The sequence below is a fragment of the Mobula hypostoma genome, chromosome 5 (genome assembly GCF_963921235.1).
Source record: "Mobula hypostoma chromosome 5, sMobHyp1.1, whole genome shotgun sequence".
Lineage (NCBI taxonomy): Eukaryota > Metazoa > Chordata > Chondrichthyes > Myliobatiformes > Myliobatidae > Mobula > Mobula hypostoma.
The window spans coordinates 114,928,413-114,949,988 of NC_086101.1; the positions used below are offsets into that span (position 1 = coordinate 114,928,413).

Here is a 21,576-nt window from a genome sequence, read left to right on the forward strand (position 1 = left end):
GTTGTTACAGCTCAGAGTGTCAGAGTTCAATTCCGATGCCATCTGTTATAAGTTTTTCTGGTACGTCCTTCCTGTGGAATGCATGGGTTTCCTCTGGGTGCCCTGGTTTCCTCCCACAGCCCAAAGACATACCAGTTCGAGGGTTAACTGGACATTGTAAATTGTCTTGAGATTAGGCCAGGGTTAAAATTGGTGGGTTGCTGGACAACGTGGCTCGATGGGCTGGAAGGGCCTGTTCTGCTTTGTACAGTATCTCTGAATAAAAGTACATGAAAGGCCCCTTTGATCACTTTGCACTGAAGTGGTCTTTGCCATGAGCCCAGCTCTCCTCTGTGGCATGTCATTGAGTGTTGGGCTCCCAAGCACCTGTATTTACTAATTGTTCTCTTAACCAGAGTCATTAAGCCTTTGTGCTTTCTGTTTAATCTTGTTAAGTTAATTGTGACTGGCATGGGTTTTCCACATCCTGTGAGTATCTACAGTGGACTCCTGACTAGTGGTCACCATGAGTTACAGGAAGTATGGTATACAGAGAGAGATGATGCGAATCAATCTGAGGGAATTGGGGGTGCAGGAATTCACATTAAAAGGGTTGCTCGGCATGGGTGAGGGAGCACAGGTCAGGGTGTTTTTAGCTTTCTTTAGGGATGTAGGGGTTTTTTAATAGGATATGATGGATAAGCAGGAATAGGGTACTAGGATGGCCAAAGATAGGAGGATAAAGTGTAGGTTAGGGTATGTGTGTGTGTGTGTGATTGGGTGAAGGGTTTTAGAATGTGAGTCTATTGCACACTCTGAAGCAGAAGGTGGTGATAGTGCACCATTAAGTTGGGTGCCAACTGCTGCAAAACAAGATGGAGAAGAAGAGGAAGAAACTCTCATCATGGTGTCTTTGTATGGAGGATGGTTTATCCCAGTTGAGCCTCCGGTGTTCTTTTGAAATTCTTTGGTATAACCTCTTGTTTCAGTGTCCACATGAGAGCCCGCTGTTCCTTTGCACCCAGGTTCACTTGTTGCCAGTGGCCGCAGTAGCAGAACCTAGTTTTCTTTTATTCTGATTGTGTTCTTTCTTGTAGAAATTGTTAATTTATGCTTTTCTTGCGAATGTTGTGCAACCAGTACTACGTGCCTGTGATGTGGCTGCAAGTTTTTCATTGCACCTGTGCATACATGGACTTGTGCATCTGACCATAAACTTGACCCTGACTTTTGACTTTCCTCACAGTTTCACAACGTTTACAGTGCAAAGGGTGGTGGAGGATTTCGATTTCTCCAGTGACGGTATTTTGCTCTCACTTGATGCTGCTGAAATAAGTGACCCAGCCTATTGTGACATGAACAAAGTAACCAGAGAGACACTGAAGCTAGTGGATCTAGAAGTTTTTATTTTGCAAAAACAAGCAACAGGCATTATTTTGAGGCTCTCTTGGAAGAAGAGGCCTGCTTGACCCAATATTACATGACACTTTTATATGCTAAAGATCAAAGTTAACAGCAGGACAATTCTATAATTACAATGTATCTACAATGCTTCCTTTGAATTGCATATAATTTGCAAACACCTCCGTCTTCACACCCACACTCCAGACACCCACACGACTCTAGGCCCATTCATGCATATGTGGGCAGCTGAGATGTAAGTGGAGTGTTTCTTTGTTTGCAATTGACCCCAAACTGCAGCTCCAGGAAGCCCATTGTTCTGAGTTGTGTTTTAAATTCAATCCGCAATCCACAGTCAGATCTGAAGAATGGCTGCTGTTGAACTTAATATTTGCTATATGTATACCCTAACACAGCCAATGGTACTCCATGAGATCTTGCAGTGCCCAGTCTTGCATGCCAAGTGGCCGTACGCCAGAAGGTCTCCTTGGTGGTTGTGGGGTAATAAGTGCGAGACTTTTTAAAAAATTGCTCTCCTGGTAAACAGTCCAGTCTTTAACAGGAAACTGCTACACTTGAATAATGTGTCACTCAAAATATTTACTGGCACCTCACACATCCTCCCCGTTCTCAGAACCTGAAGAGTTATCTAATCAAGTACAACCACACAGTCACGCTGATATACAGTCAGGGGTTTGACAGTCATGTAGCTCAGCTCAGCCAGTCGGTGACAAGCATCAACCACCTGTTCACACTGATCCCCTTTCCTTCTCCCTACATTCTCACCAACCCCCCCGGACTTTACCGCTCATCCACACACACTGGGGACAGGCAGCTGGCCTAATGGGGTTGCGATGAGGGAGGGGGCGGGAGCATGCTGGGTGAAAACCAATAAGGTTGTGGGGAGAACGAGCAAACTCCACACACAGACACACCAAGAAACAACAAGCAAGATAGACAAAGGAGATTCGATGGATGTTGTGTTCTTGGATTTTGACAAGGTGCCACTCATGAGGCTGCTTAACAAGTTAAAAGCCGATGGTATGAGAGGAAAGATACTAGCATGGATAAAGCAATGGCTGATTGGCAGGAGGGAGAGAGTGGGAATTAGAGTGTTTTCTGGTTGGCTGCTGGTGACTACAGGGGTGAGTGTTGGGACAGCTTCTGTTTACATTGTATGTCAATGATTTGATGATGGAACTGGTGGCTTTGTTGCAAAGTTTATGGATGATACCAAGATAGGTGGAGGGGCAGGTAGGTTTGAGGAAGTAGAGAGGTGACAGCAGAGCTTAGACACATTGGGAGAATGGGCAACGGAGTGGCAGATGGAATACAGTGTTGGGGAGTGTATAGTCATGCACTTTGGTAGAAGAAGTAAAATGGAGAGAAAATTCAAGAATCTGAGCTGCAAAGGGGCTTGGAAGTCCTTGTGCAGAATTCCCTGAAGGTTACTTTTCAGGTTGAGACTGCTGTGAGGAAGGCAAGTGCAATGTTAGCATTAATTTCAAGAGGACTAGAATACAAATGCAAGGATGTAAAGTTGAGGTTTTTATAAAACACTGGTGAGACCTTACTTGGAGTATTGTGAGCAGTTTTGGGCCTCTTTTCTGTGAAATGATGTGCTGACACTGCAGAGAATTCAAAGCAAAGGAGGTTCACAAAAATGATTCCAGGATTGAATGGCTTGTCATATGAAGAGTGTTTGACGGCTCTATGCCTGTTTTCAATAGAGTTCAGAAGAATGAGGACTGACCTAATTGAAATCCATCGAGAGGTGAAAAGGCCTTGATAGAGTGGAGGTGAAGAGGATGTTTCCTATGGTGGGAGAGTCTAGGACCAGAGGACACAGCCTCAGAATAGAGAAGTGTCCTTTTAGAATGGAAATGAGGAGGAATTTCTTTAGCCAGAGAATGGTGAATCTGTGGAATTCATTGCCACAGTTGGTTGTGGAGGCCAAGACTCTGGGTATAGTTAAGACAGAGACTGATAGATTCTTGATTGTTCAGAACATGAAGGGTTACAGGGAAAAGGCAGGAGACTAGGGCTGAGAGTTAAAAATGGATCAGCCCTGATGGAAGGGTGAAACAGACTTGATGGTCCAAATAGACAAATTCTGCTTCCATATCTTATGATTAAACCCTAAGATCTCCCTCTGCAGCAAACAGCTAGCAGTAAAATTATTCTGGAATGTTCCAAAAGCCAGGCTCAGCCTAGAGCAGAGGTTTCCAAACTGGGGTCCATGGACTCCTTGCTTAATGGTATTGGTCCATGGCATAAAAAAGGTTGGGAACCCCTGATCCAGACATTGAAAACTGAGTCTGCTGAAAGGCATGCAGTGAGTCTGTGCAGAAACGGCTGCCTGGTGACACAGCACGTTCGAGGGAGGACATCTCTGACCCATAACCTGCAGACTGGAGCACTCTCACTTCTCATGCAGCTGGTCACACCCAGTAGAACGTTTCCCCAAAACTTGCTTTGATTCTCAGTAACCAGTTAACTAATCCTGAACAACGGGGCTCCTTATCAAGGGATACAGGGAGTGTGTCATCAAGATAGATGGTATTGAACAATAGTTTAGACTTGAACGTACAAGTGCTTGACTCCTGTTCCTCTGGTTCTAATCTCTCTGAGTTCCCTGTGAGTCAGGTGTTCCCACCCTGGGATCCACGGACCCTTCTGTTAATGGGAAGGGTCCATGGCATAAAAAGTGGCTGGGACCCCCTGCCTGAGCTACAATGCCTATCATAATGTTCCATAACTTGTCTTTGAACTTTACCAACATCAGACAAAGCCACACTCTCTTCTCACTGCTGCCATCGGGAAGGAGGTACAGGAGCCTTGGGTCCCACACCGCCAGGGTCAGGAACGGTTATTACCCTTTAATCCTCAGGCTCCTGAACCAGTGTGGATAACTTCACTCACCCCAACACTGATTTCACTAACTACAGACTCACTTTCAAGGCTTATGTTCAGTATTATTTTGACCATAAGACCATAAGATATAGGAGCAGAATTAGGCCATTTGGCCCATCGAGTCTGCTCTGCCATTTCATCATGGCTGATCCATTTCCCTCTCAGCCCCAATCTCCTGCCTTCTCCCCATAATCTTTCACACCCTGAGTAATCAAGTATCTATCAACCTCTGTCTTAAATGCACCCAGTGACCTGACCTGCACAGCCAGCTGTGGTAACAAATTCCACAGATTCACCACCCTCTGGCCAAAGAAATTCCTCCTCATCTCCGTTCTAAGTGGACATCTCTTTATTTTGAGGCTGTGCCCTCTGGTCCAAGACTCCCCCACCAAAAGAAGCATCATCCTCACATCCAGTGTGGATAATGTCACTCACCTCAACACTGGACTGACTTCACTTTCAAGAACTCTAAAACTCTTGTTCTTGTATTATTTATTTACTTATTTGTTTATTATGATTATTATTTGATTTTATTTGTATTTGCAGAGTTTGTCGTCTTTTGCACATTGTTGTCAGTCTTTGTGTATATTTTTCATTGTCTCTATTTTGCTTCTTTGTTCTACTGTGAATGCCTACAAGAAAATGTATCTCAGGGTTGCATACGGTGACATACACTGAATGTACCCTAGTAATAAATTTATTTTGAATTTTGAACACCCTCTGTTGCATATCCAAAACATCAGTAAGTGTGGAGAGGGTGTTTCTTATAGTGGAGGAGTTGAAGACCAGAGGTCACAGCCTCAGAATAGAGGGACGTCCATTTAGAATGGAGATGAGGAGGAATTTCTTTAGCCAGAGGGTGGGGAATCTCTGGAGTTCATTGCCTCGGGCGGCTGTGGGGGCATTGTGTGTAGTTAAGGCAGAGGATAGATTCTTGATTACTCAGGGTGCGAAGGGATACGGGGAGAAGACAGGAGTTTGGAGCTGAGCAGGGAATGGATCAACCATGATGAAATAGTGGAGCAAACTCGATGGGCCAAATGGCCTAATTTTGCTCCTATATCTTATGGTCTTGTGTATTTAAGTTGAGAGGGGAAAAGGTTAAAGGTGATGTGAGAGACAGGTTTCTGTACAGAAAGAGTAAAGAAGTGGCTGCCAGGGTAATGGTGGAAGCAGATATGATGGCGGCATTTTAATGGCTGTTAGACAGACTCATGAATATGCAGGGTGCAGTTTATTGATCCAAGTTCATAGCTCATTGAAAGTGGCTACACAGGTCGATAGGGTGGTTAAGAAGGCTTATGGAATGCTTGCTTTTGTTAGTTGATTATGTTACAATTTCATAACACTCTGTTTAGGCCACATCTGGAGTATTTCATACAGTTCTGATTGCCCCACTATAGGAAGGATGTTGAGGCTTTGGAGAGGGTGCAGAAGAGGTTTACCAGGATGCTGCCTGGTTTAGAAGGCACGTGCTATCATGTGAAGCTGGACAAACTTGGGTTGTTTCCTCTGGAGCGCCAGAGGCTGAGGGGAGATCTGACTGAGGTGTAAGAGATTATGAGAGACATCGATAGAGTTGTCAGGGAGCATCTTTTCCCCGGGGTTGAAATGTCTAATACCAGAGGGGATAGGTTCAAGGGGGATGTGGGGTAAGTATTTTACTCAGTGGTGGATGCCTGGTATGGTGCTAGAGGCAAATACTTTAGAGGTTTGAACAGGCGCGTGAAGGTGGAAGATATTGACACAGTGTAGGTAGGAGGGGTTAGTTTGGGGGGAGGGGGTTGATTTAACTTTAGCTGATTCAGCACAACATTGTGGGCTGAAAAGTCTGCTTTTGTGCTGTACTCTCCTAGGTTCTGTTGCAACAATGTGTGGAATCAGAGGGTTAATCTGCCACTGGTGTGTGGATGTTGGGTAGAATCTTGGGGGTTTGATGAGATTGTGGGGAAAACCTGGTCAGTCCACACGGAGTATTGTGTTCAGCTTTGGTAGCTTCATTTTAGGAAGGATGTGGAAGCTCTAGAGAGGGTGGAGGAGATTTACCAGGATTCTGCCTGGATTAGACAGCATTGCCTTCTGAGGAAAGGTTGAACAAGCTAGAGCTTTCCTCTTTGGGGCGAAGGAGGATGAGAGACCACTTGACAGAGATGTACAAGATGATGAGAGGCACAGATAGAATGGACAGCCAGCACCTTTCTCCCAGACTGGAAATGGTTAATACCAGAAGGCATAATCTTCAAGATTCAAGATTATTTGTTGTCATTTGTTCGTACAGAGTGAAAAGGAGAACAAAATGATTGCTATTCCGGATCCACTGCAGCATAAAACCACAATAACCATAAAGAACCCAGTCCATCACAGGTAAAGCCCTCCCAATGTCTGACCCACATCTATACCAAAAGCTGTTGTAGGAAAGCAGCATTCATCATCAGAGATCCCCACCACCCAGGCCATGCTCTTTTCTTGCTGCTGCCATCAGATAGAAGATACAAGAGCCTCAGGACTCAAACGACCAGGTTCAGGAAAAGTTATTACCCCTCAACCATCAGGCTCTTGAATAAAAGGAGATAACTACACTCATCCACTCAGATGTTCCCACAACCACTGATCTCACTTTAAGGTCTCTTTATCTCATTATCTCATGTTCTCGTTATTTATCGCTATTTATTTATATTTGCATTTGCACAGTTTGTTGACTTCTGCACTCTGGTTGATCTTTCATTGATCCTGTTAGAGTTACTATTCTATAGATTTGCTGAGTATGCCCACAGGAAAATGAATCTCAGGGTTGTACGTGGTGACATATGTGTACTTTGATAATAAAATTTACTTTGAACTTTAGGTTAGCTTACATACATAGACTGATTGTGTAAACATGGTGACGGATGTTTAAGGTGATTGGAAGAAAGTTTAGAGGGGGGATGCCAGCGGCAGGGTTCTGACACGGAGAGTGGGTGTGTGGAACGTGCAGGGCTCTGCCTCCCTCCAACATCCCAACATCACGCGAGCTCGGCGAGTTCCCTGCCCACTCTACCCTCCCCCCCCCCGCCCCGGTATGTGAGTGAGGGGTGGAATCTGAGGGAATTCGATGGGAATGTGGGGAGAATGGAAGGGGCAGCTGACGGTCGAACGGACCGGCCTGTTTCTGTGCTCTGTGACTTTGGGGGCTCTCATTCTGCAATATCCAGCCTTCGGATAGTCTAGTGTCGGTGAACTTGCTCAGCAGAACAATGTGTTGAAGACACATGGGGTTCGTTGAGGTTGTAATAGCCGGGGGTGGTTGTGGGGACAAGCTTCCACTACCTATTAAACGCTCCCAACCATTTCTACTGACAGGAGAAAGGGCAAAGGCAGGTGACTGGCACCTTAAAATTATTGCCCTGGGCAAGTGGGGCTTGTCAGCCGTGGCTGGCAGCTCATCTGGGAGAAGGAAAACTCTGATCTCAAATCTCTGCAGTCTTGTAGCTATACTCATTATGGGAATAAATCCCGAGGGGAAAAATATGGAGCTGGAGTGCTGAAGACAGTCCTACGCTGAGTTCATTGCTGACTGGCAACTTTTGCTATGTCACTGTTGCCAAACTGTACTGGTTTCTGCCGAGACTTTGATGGCGTCATCAGTTATGTGGGCAATAGCTTGCTCTCCAAATTGTACTGACCTGGCCTGTGCATTGAGACAATTGGGACGCAGCAGACATGGGTGACTCTGACTGACGGAGGCCTCAGGTTTCAGGGAATATTAGACCATAAGGCATAGGAGCAGAATTAGGCATTCCAGCCCATCGAGTCTGCTCTGTCATTCCATCTTGGCTGATTTTATTATCCCTCTCAAACCCTTTTCTCCTGCCTTCTCCCTGTAACTTTTGATGCCCTGACTAATCAAGAATCTAGCAACCTCTGCTTTAAATATACCCAATGTCTCAGTGTCCTCATCTGTGTTGTGGCAACAAATTCCACAGATTCGCCAGCCTTTGGCTAAACAATTTCCTCTTCATCTCTGTTCTAGAGGAATGTCCTTGTATTCTGAGGCTATGGTCCAAGAATCCTCCACTATAGGAAACATAATCCCCGTTCCTACTTTACCTGGGCCTTTCTATTAGTGGGGAATGACTTGGCATAGACACCTGGAGGAAGAAACTGTGGAGTGTCATGGACACAGCTCAGCTCAAGACAGTGGACACCATCCTCCTCTCCACGCGCTCTCTCTCCGCTTCCCAGTCCCTCTGGAGAACAGCCAGTATAATCAAGGACCCCTCCCCTCCAGATATTCTTTCTTTCCCCCCTCTCCCATCAGACAGAAGATTCAAAAGCCTGAAAGCACATATCACCAGGCTCAAGGACAGTTCTACCCTGCTGTTATCAGACCATTAAATGGTCTGAAGCACAATAAGATGTCCTCTGAACCTCACAATCTACCCTGACCTGCCCTCTTGCACCGTATTGTCTGCCTGCACTTACGAAAGTGCAGTTATGCAAAAATCACGGCAGTGCCTCTACTTCCTGAGGAGTTTGTGAAAATTTGGGATGACACCTAAAACTTTGACAAACTTCTATAGATTTGTGGTGGAAAGTACGTTGACTGGTTGCATCATGGCCTGGAATGGAAAACCCTACAAAAAGTGGTGGATAAGGCCCAGCCCATCATGGATAAAGACCTCCCTACCCCTGAGCACATCTACACGGAGTGCTGTCGCAGGAAAGCAGCAGAGATCATCAGCGATTCCCCACCACCTAGGGCACGTTCCCTTCTCACTGCTGCAATCAGGAAGAAGGTACAGGAGCCACAGGACTCACACCACCAGGTTCAAGGGACCATTATTACCAATATAAGTTTGAACCAGTGGGGATAACTTCACCCAATCTCACTCCCATCACTAAACTATTCTCACAACCTACAGACTCACTTTCAAGGACTCTTCATCACGTGTTCACATTATTTATTGCTTATTCATTTCTTTTGTATTTGCGCAGTTGTTGTCTTTTGCACACTGGTTGTCCGTCCCGTTGAGTGCAGTCTTTCAATGCTCCTATTCATTTTCTTGCGTTTACTGAGTATGCACGTAACAAGATGAATATTAGGATTGTATATCAAAGTTCAAAGTTAATTTTATTATCAACATCTCAATGGATGGGCAAGTGAGTGTAGTTCTCCCCTTTTATTCAAGAGCCTGATGGTTGTGGGGTAAGGTGGTGACATATATGTACTTTAATAATAAATTTACTTTGAAGTTCAACTGGATTGATTGAATTGTCTCATCGTAAATATGAGAAAGTTAAAAACTTTTAGGAATTTTAAAAACAAATGAGCTGATCCTTGTACCATGTAGAAAGCTCGCCTGGCCCCGTTCACTGTGTCCGTGTGGCGCAGTGGGAATCCCTGGTTATAACTTAGCCGGGGGTGGGTGAGGCCATCTCTCCTGAGAAGGTTCCGACCCTTTCCCTATCTCCCAGCAGCATGCCTGTGGATATCGTGTGTAGGAGGGCAGTCAGTGCATGATACCGCAGAGGTACAGAGTGTGCTAGGTGATAACTTCCCCGGAGGTGGGTGGTGTGCGTGGCTTTCCAGGAACTACAGCTGCCTCACTGATCTTTCTGCTGGGCCTTTGGGGCACAAAGGGTACTGACAGAGCGCTGACTTGCCACAGCAAAGCCCATGCATTAGCACGCCACATGCCACATAGTCCCACTTGCCTGTGTTTGATCCAGATCCTTCCCAACCAGGGAACCAGGTACCCCTCGGTGAGTGGCAAGGCTCCATGACAAAAAAAAAGAGGGTTAGGAACCCCTGCTCTAAACTATTCCTATTGGCATAGCTATTGAAATGCATCAGACCGGAAGCCCCTAGAAAGGATTGTGAGAATGGCTGAGCAGATCATGGGGTCTCCCTGCTATCCACTGGGGACTTTTATCAGGAGTGCTGTGTACACGGGACCCTTAGTGTTATCAAAGATCCCACCCGTCCATCCAGCATCCTCTTTGTCTTTCTACCATCCGGCAGGAGACTCCGATGTATAAAAACAAGAATGGTCAGGATGAGAAACAGGTTCTTCCCTCAGGCCATTAGGCTTCTGAACTCCCTGCCACATCACATTCAAAGTGTCACTGGTTAATCTTTTCTGTACCCTACAATATTTAATTTATGCACCTTACTTTGTTTATTTATGCGTAATTCATCTGTAGATTTTATCCTTACTTTCCTAAGGTATTGTGCGTTATATGTGTGTTATGGGTACTACTGAGCTTTACCCCCAGTTCGGAGAAGCATTGTCTCGTTTGATGGTATACATGTATATGTTTTAAATGACAATAAATGACTTGACTTACTGTGCTGAATGTTGTTATTGTACCTGTATGCAATTTAAACCACTTTTTATAAAGTTATTCACATTGTAAATACATGCTGGTATTTATGTAATTAAGCACATTTTATTCCATATCTGTACTTTAACCTCTAACTTGTTTATATATACACCCAGTAGCCACTTTACCAGGCACACCTTGCACACCTGCTCATTAATGCAAATATCTAATCAACCAATCATGTGGCAGCAACTCAATGCCTAAAAACATGCAGACATGGTCCAGAGGTTCAGTTGTTGTTCAGACCAAACATCAGAATGGGGACGAAATGTGATCTAAGTGACTTTGACTGTGGAATGATAGTTGGTGCCAGACAGGGTTGTTTGAGTGTCTCTGAAACTGCTGATCTGCTGGGATTTTCACACACAACAGTCCCTAGAGTTGACAGAAAATGGTGTGAAAAACAAAAAAAAAATATAGTGAGCAGCAGTTCTGTGGGCAGTCCTGTACCTAATAAAGTCAACACTGAGTGTAGTTTGTGGTCTTCTCTGCTGTAGCCCTTCCACTTCAAGGTTCGAAATGTTGGATGTTCAAAAGTGCTTTTTGGCACACCACTGTTGTAACATGTGGCTATTTAAGTTACTGTCGCCTTCCTGTCAGCTTGAACCAGTTTGACCGTTCTTCTCTGACCTCTCTCTATCACAGGCATTTTTGCCCACAGAACTCACATTGCTACCATCAGCAAGGAGGTACAGGAGCCTGAAGACACACACTCAACGATTCAGGAACAACTTCTTCCCTTTTGCCATCTGATTTCCGAATGGACATTGAATCCCTGATCACTACCGCAAAACTTCTTTTATTTCTCTTTTTGCACTACTCTTTTAATTTAACTTTTTAAATATATATATTTACTGTAATTTACCATTTTTATTATTTTGTATTGCTGCATAACAAACTTCATGACATATGCTGGTGATATTAAACCTGATTCTGAATTTAGGACAAGCCAAGGGCTGATATTAAACTTGAGACACTGTGGAGAAATTAGTGCTGCCTGTGTGCATGAGTGTGAGTGTGAGTGTGAGTGTGAGTGTGTGGGTCAGTGCTGGGCTGAGTGACTTGGTGCATGTTAGCGCATGGGACAGAAAAAGTTACACACCAGACAATAACAGTTACGCACAGGGACCTGGTTCCTGGATGTGAAGGGCTCCAGTTGTTATTGATCTAGTGGGAATCTTTGCAACTCTTGCAACACAGCGCTGGTTTTGACACCAGTGGCTCTTTGAAAAGAGTTGCTCTTGCTATGACATGTTGTTTGCTCCACAAGAGATCACAAGGACCAGCAGACCTGCAAATAACTGGGCAAGGTTAACCTTCACCTTTTAGGACGTTGGCTCTGGTATCCAAGCTGACTGAGATAAATCAATATTGACAAGCAAACTATTAACCCTTGAGCAACATACATCAAAGTTGCTGGTGAACGCAGCAGGCCAAGCAGCATCTATAGGAAGAGGCGCAGTCGACGTTTCAGGCCGAGACCCTTTGTCAACCCTTGACATCTCTCTCACTCACCATCTTTTAGACAGAACAAAACATTGCCTTTCCGTTTAGTTTTTCTATGTCTTCATCAACAACAAAAAACTTAAATATCATTAAGTAAATTTTTGGCTTAGCTTGGTTCCAATTACCCAGCAAACTTCAAAGTTGAAAGTTCAAAATAAAATCTATTATCAGAGTACATATACATCACCACATACAACCCTGAGATTCATTTTCCTGTGGGCATACTCAGCAAATCTATAGAATAGTAACTGTAACAGGATGAATGTAAGATCAACCGGAGTGCAGAAGACAACAAACTGTGCAATGCAGATATAAATAAATAGCAATAAATAATGAAAATATGAGATAATGAGATAAAGAGTCCTTAAAGTGAGAACATTGATTGTGGGAACATCTCAATGGATGGGCAAGTGAGTGTAGTTATCCCCTTTGTTCAAAGCCTGATGGTTGAGGGGTAGTAACTGTTCTTGAACCTGGTGATGCAAGTTCTGAGGCTCTTGGACCTTCTACCTGATGGCAGCAGCAAGAAAAGAGCATGGCCTGGCTGGTGGCAATCTTTGATAGATGTTGTTTTTCTATGCCAGCATTTCATTAAATGTGCTTAATGGTTGGGATGGCTTTACCTGTGATGTACTGGGCTGAATCCACTACCTTTTGCAGGATTTTCTGTTCAAAGGCATTGGTGTTCCCATACCAGGCCGTGATGCAGACAGTCAATACACTCTCCACTGCACATCTCTAGAAGTTGGTCAAAGTTCTAGATGTCACGCCGAATCTCCACAGACTCCTGAGGAAGTAGAGGTGCTGTCGTGTTTTCTTTGCAATTACGTTTATATGATGGGTTCAGGACAGATCCTCTGAGATAGTGACACTCTGCTGGAACATTATCAATAACCAGCCAGGTTATTCAGTTTTTCATGTTGGGGGGCTACAACCTGTCCTTGCCTGTATTGTCCTTGGCTGCCTCAGTCTGGTCTTCAGCCTTTCATTGGGGGGGCGCGGGGTACAACCTATCCTTCCCTGTCTTGCCCTCGACTACCTCAGTTTGATCTTCGGTTGTTTATATCCTACCCGCCATACGGACTCCCCCCCACATGCGGAACTCCGGATGTGGTCTGAAGTGATGCCGACATAAAGGCGCCAGGATTCAGAAGAGAGGCAAGAGCAATGCCCTTGGCTGTGGGACTTACAGTCGCCGGGAGGAGGAAGGGAGCCTGGCAGCCTGTGCCGGCAGTGTTGTGTCACTCCAGTCACCAACCAGCTGCCACGTTCTGTTTATTCTGTTATTTGCAGAGGAGGTTGCAAAACTCTGCCTGGCCTACAAATGTCCATTCACAGCTCTTTCATTACAAACAAAGGGAAGGAACCTGCCTGTCTATAGTGCCCATTACAACCTTTGCTACTATAATTCAGGCTAGTGGAGGGAACGGGTGTCTTACCCTTTGGTAGAGACGTGTCTCCACCCCACCACCCTAATCAGATGGATGCCTCCCCCCAACTAATTCCTCTGTTGCACCTTTCAGCTTATACTCTGACCCACACACACACACACACACACACACACACACAGAGTGCTGGAGGCTGGGATCAGTCCCAGATCTCTGGTGTTCTGAGGTTGTAGAACTGCTTTCTACCTCACTGCATCTTCCTTCCTGATGGCTGCAACCACTCAGGCCCTCGAATTTCTCCTGCACACCTCACTTCCACCTTCAGTGATTCAGTTTTAAGGTTCACATGATCACCGGAACAATCCAAACATGTAGTGAAATGTTGAGAGCTCAGCTCAGCGAGGATTGTGCAAGGCAAGTGTCACTACCCTTCTGGCACCAACATAGTACTGTATGTCCACACAACTCACTAACCTGTACAGCTGTGGCTACACAGGTCCATGAGGTGGTTAAGAAGGCTTCTGGAATTTATTAGTTGAGGCATTGAGTTCAAAAGTCAGGAAGTTATGTTGCAACTTTATAAAACTCTAGTTGGGCCACATCTGGAGTATTGTATATAGTTCTGGTCACCCCACTGCAGGAAGGATGTTGTGGCTTTGGAGAGGGTGCAGAAGAGGTTTATACATTATACAGAAGAGGCAAATACACTAGGGGCTTTTAAGAGCTATTTGGATAGGCACATGGACGTGAAGAAGAGGGAGGGTTTTGGACAGGTGTAGGGAGGAGTGATTAGTGTTTGGGTGCTTTTGATTTGTTTTTTAGCTGGTACAGCACAACACTGTGGGCCGAATAGCCTGCTCCTGTGCTGTACACTTCTATGTTCTATGCTCTATGGAAGGTGGGAGGAAACCAGAGCACCTGGGAGGATCGCATGTCACTGGGAGAACATACAATTTCTTTCCAGGTGGCAGTGGAAACTGAACCCTGATTGCTGATGGTTGCCACTGTAAACCGCTGTGCTCGCGTGCTGCCCCGATGATGAGGTCTGCCTCACTTTGGTCACGTGGAGATTGGAACGTGCACAGGACACCAAGTCAGGTCAAGTTATGTGTCGTTTAACTATATACATATACCGTCAAATGAGACAACGTTTCTCCAGATCAGAGTGTAAAGCACTGTAGTATACAGAACACACAGCAACACAGAAAGTAAGAATAAAATCTACAAAGGAATTATGCATAAATAAACACAGTAAAGTGCATAAATTAAATATTGTCAGGCACAGAACAGATTAACTGGTAACCCTGCGAGGCAACCAGCATCCCTTTGCTGCAGAGTCAACAGCTTTGAAACAAGTCCCAGAGCCTATCAAACCACTGCCAACCATCAAGAACCTGTTTACACCAATCACATCAGATTCCCCTCCAGATTAAACCCATCACCCAAGCGCTAGGGCGATTTACAATGGACTACGAATCCACTAAACCATGTGACTTTGGGATGTGGGAGGTAACACTGGACAACAAAGATTTTGCTCCCTGAATACTTTTGGGTCTATCTTATGGATTTTGGGTTGCTGGTTATGAAAATCATCATGAAACTTCCATATCCTGCACCATTTAAAAAATCATCTGTATTTGTTATTTCAGTTCATAATTCAAGTCAGAATAACTGATACCAAGATTAAGGAAGGTATTTTTGGTGATCCACAAATCAAACAGGTCATCAATGACAGGCAATTCGAAGAACTTCTAGTGGGACCGGAGAAAATCGCATGGAAGATATTCGAGGATGTTGTTGAAAATTTTCTTGGCAACTACAGAGCAACTACGTGCAGCTGGTTGGCAACATGCTTCAAACACACAAAACCATGAAGTACAACATGCCACTAAAGATTTATTTTCTGCATTCCCATTTAGATTTCTTCCCTGAAAATCTTGGCGGCGTCAGTGACGAGGATGGTGAAAGGCTTCACCAGGACATTGCGGTCATGGAGAAACGGTGACAGGGTAACTGGAATCCTTCAATGCTGGCTGATTATTGCTGGACATTTCAATGAGAAGCCACAGATACCGATTACAAATGAAAATGATCAACAAAACACTTTTAGCTCAGTAGAACTATTGCAAAGCGTCAGCACCATTGTGCAATTAAACGGATTATATTTAATAAAAGTTAATGTCTTGTCTCTCCAAATTCCTACGTGATATAGTTAGTCTGAAATTATATTTGTGTTCAGCTTCAAGTGGTCTATCATAAAAAAAAGTTTCTCAGGAAGCAGCACTTTCAAAAAGAAATTGCTGTCCAGTGAAATCAAAGCATCTGGAGTGTGTGGGGTGGAAGCAGTTTCACATGGCCACAGGCAGGATGTTCTAGCTGCACAGGGCATGAGGTGATGATTAGACCCAAGTCCTTGGAGCTGTAAAGCTGTCAGCACCATGTGTCACTGTAGATCACCACACGAGACAATACCAAAATGTCCTGCTTTTAACATAGTAGAATTATCGCCCCACTGCCTGTTGCACTGGAGGAGGCATTATTATGGATATGAATACGTGCACACGTGCGCCAACGCACTAGCGGTACTGGTGTGATTCTACGCCCTTTTGGAGAATCCCTGAGACCTGTGCTATAGCTTAGCAGAAGTTCAGTGGTGGAATAGAGGCAGTTGGGGCTCATCAGCCGTGGCTGGCGGCTCACCTAGGAGGAGGAAATCTCTGATCTCAGACCCCTGCTGCCTTGCGGCTGTACCCACTCATGGGGAAGGCCTGGGAGTAAACCCCGAGGAAAGATCTGGGGCTAGCGTCCCTAAGGCAGTCCTACATCGAGTTCAATGCTGATGGGAAACTTCTGTGCCAAACTGCCATTCCTTTGGGTTCCTCAGAAATGTGTAGAGGGGGAGCTTGCTCTCCATATCGTACTGCCCAGGCTCATGTATCTAGATATCTTTTACACAACATCCATGGTCAACCCTGACCGCTGGGAGCCTCACAAAAGGATGAGAATGAAATAGAGCATAAAGGCAGGAACACAGGTATAGGAGGAGGCCACTCAGCCCCTCTATCCTGCTCTTCCATTTCATGATGTACTCAAACTGTATCTTAATTCCCAACAGCCTCCTTGTTTCTGTGATCCTCAGTGCTACTCCCCCAGGTTAATTGTTTGATTTTGATTTTCCAGTGTACATTTGACTTAAGATCAGAAGATATAGGAGCTGAATAAGGCTATTCAGCCCATCATGTCTGCTTCATCATTTCATCAAGGCTGATCTAATTTTCCTCTCAGCCCCAATCTCCTGCCTTCTCCTGGTAACCCTTCATGCCCTGACCAATCAAGAATCTATCAACCTCTGCCTTAAATATACCCAATGACTTGGTCTCCACAGACACCCTAAGGCAATGAATTCCACAGATTTACCACTTTCTGCCTAAATAAATTCCTCTTCTTCTCTGTTTTAAATGGACGACCCTCTATTCTGAGGCTGTGCCCTCTGATTTTAGACTCCCCCACTACTCTCTATATAAACATAACTGTGTGGCTAGGCATAGCTCAAATACCATCTATAAATTTGCTGATGATACAACCATTGTTGGTAGAATCTCAGGTGGTGATGAGAGAGCGTACAGGAGTGAGATATGCCAACTAGCAGAATGGTGCCACAGCAACAACCTGGCATTCAACATCAGTAAGACGAAAGAGCTGATTGTGGACTTCACGAAGGTTAAGATGAAGGAACACATACCAATTCTCATAGAGGGATCAGAAGTGGAGAATGTGAGCAGCTTCAAGTTCCTAGGTGTCAAGATCTCTGAGGATCTAACCTGGTCCCAACATATCGATGTAGTTATAAAGAAGGCAAGACAGCGGCTCTACTTTATTAGGAGTTTGAAGAGATTTGGCATGTCAACAAATACACTCAAAAACTTCTATAGTTGTACTGTGGAGAGCATTCTGACAGGCTGCATCACTGTCTGGTATGGAGGGGCTACTGCACAGGACCAAAAGAAGCTGCAGAAGGTTGTAAATCTAGTCAGCTCCATCTTGGGTACTAGCCTACAAAGTACCCAGGACATCTTCAAGGAGCGATGTCTCAGAAAGGCAGCGTCCATTGTTAAGGACCTCCAGCACCCAGGGCATGCCCTTTTCTCACTGTTACCATCAGGTGGGAGGTACAGAAGCCTGAAGACACACACTCAGCGATTCAGGAACAACTTCTTCCCCTCTGCCATCCGATTCCTAAATGGACGTTGAATCTTTGGACACTACCTCACTTTTTAAAAAATCTACAGAATTTCTGTTTTTGCACGTTTTTTAGAATCTATTCAATATATGTAATTTATTTATATATATATATATATATTTCTTCTTCTCTGCTACATTGTGTATTGCATTGAACTGCTGCTGCTAAGTTAACAAATTTCACACCACGTAAAGCTGACTCTGATCAGAAACTTTCTCTTGCCTTGCTGATGCGCCATGTGCTAGTGATTGAGATGGGGTGGAACTGGAGTTTGTGGCTCTGCTTAACCACAGATTTACTCAACACCCCCACCCTACAATTAGAACGTAGAACAGTACAGCATAGTACAGGCCCTTCGGCCCACAATGTTGTGCCGACCTATTTTATTTTTGTCGTTTTTTAAATTATTGATTGATTGATTGATAGATTGAGATACGGTGCAGAATAGGCTCTCAGGCCCCTCGAGCCGCGCCACCAGCAATCTCCCAATTTAACCCTAGCCTAACCACAGGACAACTTACAATGACCAATTAATCCACCAACCAGCAGGTCCGTGGACTGTGGGAGGAAACCGGAACACCCGGAGGAAACCCACAAAGTCACGGGGAGAACGTACAGATTCCTTACAGGCAGTGGCAGGACCGATCAATCTAAACCTTCCCTTCTTGCCAGCCCATAACCCTCTATTTCTCTATTGTCCATGTTCCTATGTAAGAGTCTCAGAAATGCGTCCAATGTATTTCCCTCCACCACTACCACGGCAGTGCATTCCATGCACTTCACACTCTCTGTGTAAAAAAGATGTACCTCTGACATTCCCCACTCCCCATACTTCCCTCCAATTACCGTAAAAGTATGTCCTCTTCTATTTAGTCATTTCTGCTGTGGGGAGAAAGCCGCTGGCTGTCCTCTCTATCTATGCCAATTACATAGAACATGGAGTACAGCACAGGAACAGGCCACAGTGTTGTGCCAAACCAGCTAAGTAACAAATCAAAAACACTCAAACACTAATCCCTCCTACCTACACAATGTTCATATCCCTCCATCTTCCTCACATCCATGTGCCTATCCAAACGTCTCTTAAAATTCTCTGATGTATTAGCCTCTAGCACCATACCAGGCATCACATTCCAGACATCCACCACTTTGTGTAAAAACTTTCCCCCTGCATTCCCTTTGAACCTGTCCCTTCTCACCTAAACTGCATGCCCTGTGGTATTAGACATTCCGACCCTGGGAAACAGATGCTCTCTGTCCACTCTACCTACTCTTCTTATAATCTTATAAACCTCTGTCAGATCTCCCCTCAGCCTCCGACACTCCAGAGGAAACATTTTGATTTCACTTTCTTGTACCTGCCTGGACTCTGAAATCTCCCCACTGCCCCACAAGTTGTTACTAGCCGTGCCTCTCTGCGGTGATGGCCTCACCCTTCACCACATTGAACTCTATTCGCCATCATTTGCCCACAACACCAGCAGAGCGAAATTAAAAGAATACTCACCACACTCTCAGCCGAATTCCACTGTCACGCAGTGACAGAGCTGCCTGCACATAAAGCCACTTACCCCTCCTCCTGCCCTACTCATGGTCACTGATAACCAACCCTATTGACTGACCCCTCCCATCCAAACTCCAAGCAGTTTAACTCTTAGTGCACTGGGCCTCATGTCCCGCTTCTTGAAAGTTTGTTCTGAATGAATTCCCGTTCAAATCAGCCTAACGATGGGTCAAGTTATACACTCTGGGGCCACTTTATTAGGTACACCTACTCGTTAGTGCAAGTATCAGCCAATCATGTGTCAGCAACTCAACGCATAAAAGCATGCAGACATGGTCAAGAGGTTCAGTTGTTGTTCCAACCAAACATCAGAATGGGGGAAGGAATGTGATCTAAGTGACTTTGACTGTGGAATGATTGTTGGTACCAGACGGGGTGGTTTGAGTATCTCGGAAAATGCTGATCTCTTTGGATTTTTTTTGGGACAACAGTCTCTAGAGTTTGCAGAGAACGGAGTAAAGAACAAAAAACAATAAAATAAAATCCACTGAGTGGCAGTTCCCTGGGCAAAATACCTTGTTAATGAGATAGATCAGTAGAGAATGGCCAGATTGGTACAAGCTGACAGGAAGGTGATAGTAGCTCAAATAAGCACACATTACAACAGTGGGGTGCAGAAGATTATCTCTGAATGCACAACACGTCAAACCTTGAAGTGGATGGGCTACAGCAGCAGAAGACCATGAACATACAGTCAGTGGTCCCTCTTTTAGGTAGAGAAGGTACCTAATAAAGTGACCTCTATGTGTAAATGCCCCTATTTCAATGATTGTTCATCCACCAGATAAAAGAATGTGTGTGTGTGTGTGTGTGTGTGTGTATGTGTGTGTCTGTGTCTGTGTCTGTGTGTATGTGTGTGTCTCTGTGTGTGAGTGTGTGTGTATGTGTATGTGTGTGAGTGTGTGTGAGAGTGTGTGTGAGAGTGTGTGTGTGTGTGTCTGTGTGTATGTGTGTGTATGTGTGTGTGTGTGGGTGTCTGTGTGTGTGTCTGTGTGTGTGTGTGTGTGTGTGTGTGTGTGTGTGTGTGTGTGTGTGTGTGTGTGGGTGTGTGTGTGTGTATGTGTGTGTGTGTACGTGTGTGTGTGTGTGTGTCTCTGTGTGTGTGTGTGCGTGGGTGTCTGTGTGTGTGTATGTGTGTGTGTGTATGTGTGTGTGTGTATGTGTGTGTGTGTGTGTGTTTCTGTGTGTGTGAGTGTGTGTGTATGTGTAAGTAAATTGGACGGCCTGATAAAGTCACCCATGGACGGCTTCTGATTCTAAAGCCATATCACTTCCATTTTTGATTCCCTCCCTGCCGTCTCCACATCCTCTCCAGCAAATCTCTCAACACACGAGGGATTTACAGAGCTATGAGGTGTGTCGGTAAGGTACGGAGGAGGAAACCTTTCCCCAGAGCAGAGAAGCCCAAAACTGGGTACGGCAGTTTAGAGGGGATTTGACAAAAAACCTTTTCACCTAGAGGGTGGTCGGAATTTCGAACTCACTGCCTGAGGAGTTGGTAGAGACAGGAACATTTAAGAGATATCTAGACCAGCACTTTAACACGCTCTCTTCTTGCTGCTGCCATCAGGAGGAAGGTGCAGGAGCTTCAGGACCCACACCACTGGATTCAAGAACAGTTTTTAACCCCTCAACCATTGTTCTCTTGATCCAGAGAGGATAACTTAATTCGCCCCATCACTGAACCAATGAACTTACTTTCGGAAACTCTTCAACTCATATTCTTGATAATTATCTATCTATCTATCTATTTATTTATTTTCTCTTTTAATTTAGACCAGCACTATAACGTGCTCTCTTCTTCTTGCTACCATCAGGAAGAAGGTACAGGAGCCTCAGGACCCACACCACCAGCTTCAGGAACGGGTACTACCCCTGTAACACCCTGGGAGAGGTTTCACTGCCAATGTAGTGGTCTTTCTGTAGAAGCAGCGTTTGGGTTATGGTTAAAGATAACGGGTGCTTTGGAACGTGAGCCGCCCAGTGAAGGGAGTGTGTTTTTGTGTTGTGTGCCTGACACCGGGGTGAGGGTTTTTTTTTGGTTTGGTGGGAGATGAAGGGAGAAGACACAGAGATAAGAAGTCATAGGACTCGACCTGGAGCGGGGCCATGGTTCGACAAAGCTTGGCTTCTTGCCCCTTCTTTTCCAGTCCTCGTGAAGGGTGTTGGCCCAAAACCCTTGAGTCTCTCCACAGATGCTGCCTGACCTGCAGTATTTTGTG

The 21,576-nt window shown here is 45.0% G+C and overlaps 1 protein-coding gene across 2 annotated transcripts in view; it reads right to left on the reverse strand.

Moving 5' to 3' along the window:
* tfr2 (transferrin receptor 2) overlaps positions 1-19,374 on the reverse strand; it is a 78,842-nt gene extending 59,468 nt beyond the window's left edge. The window contains exon 1 of one of the 2 annotated variants that reach the window (XM_063048827.1): positions 19,298-19,374. The gene's annotated coding sequence lies outside the window, so the exon portion shown is untranslated. Of the gene's footprint in view, positions 1-12,785; positions 12,810-19,297 lie in introns of those variants that run through there. The other variant, XM_063048828.1, reaches the window with a different exon arrangement.
* Between the last annotated feature and the right edge of the window lie 2,202 nt (positions 19,375-21,576).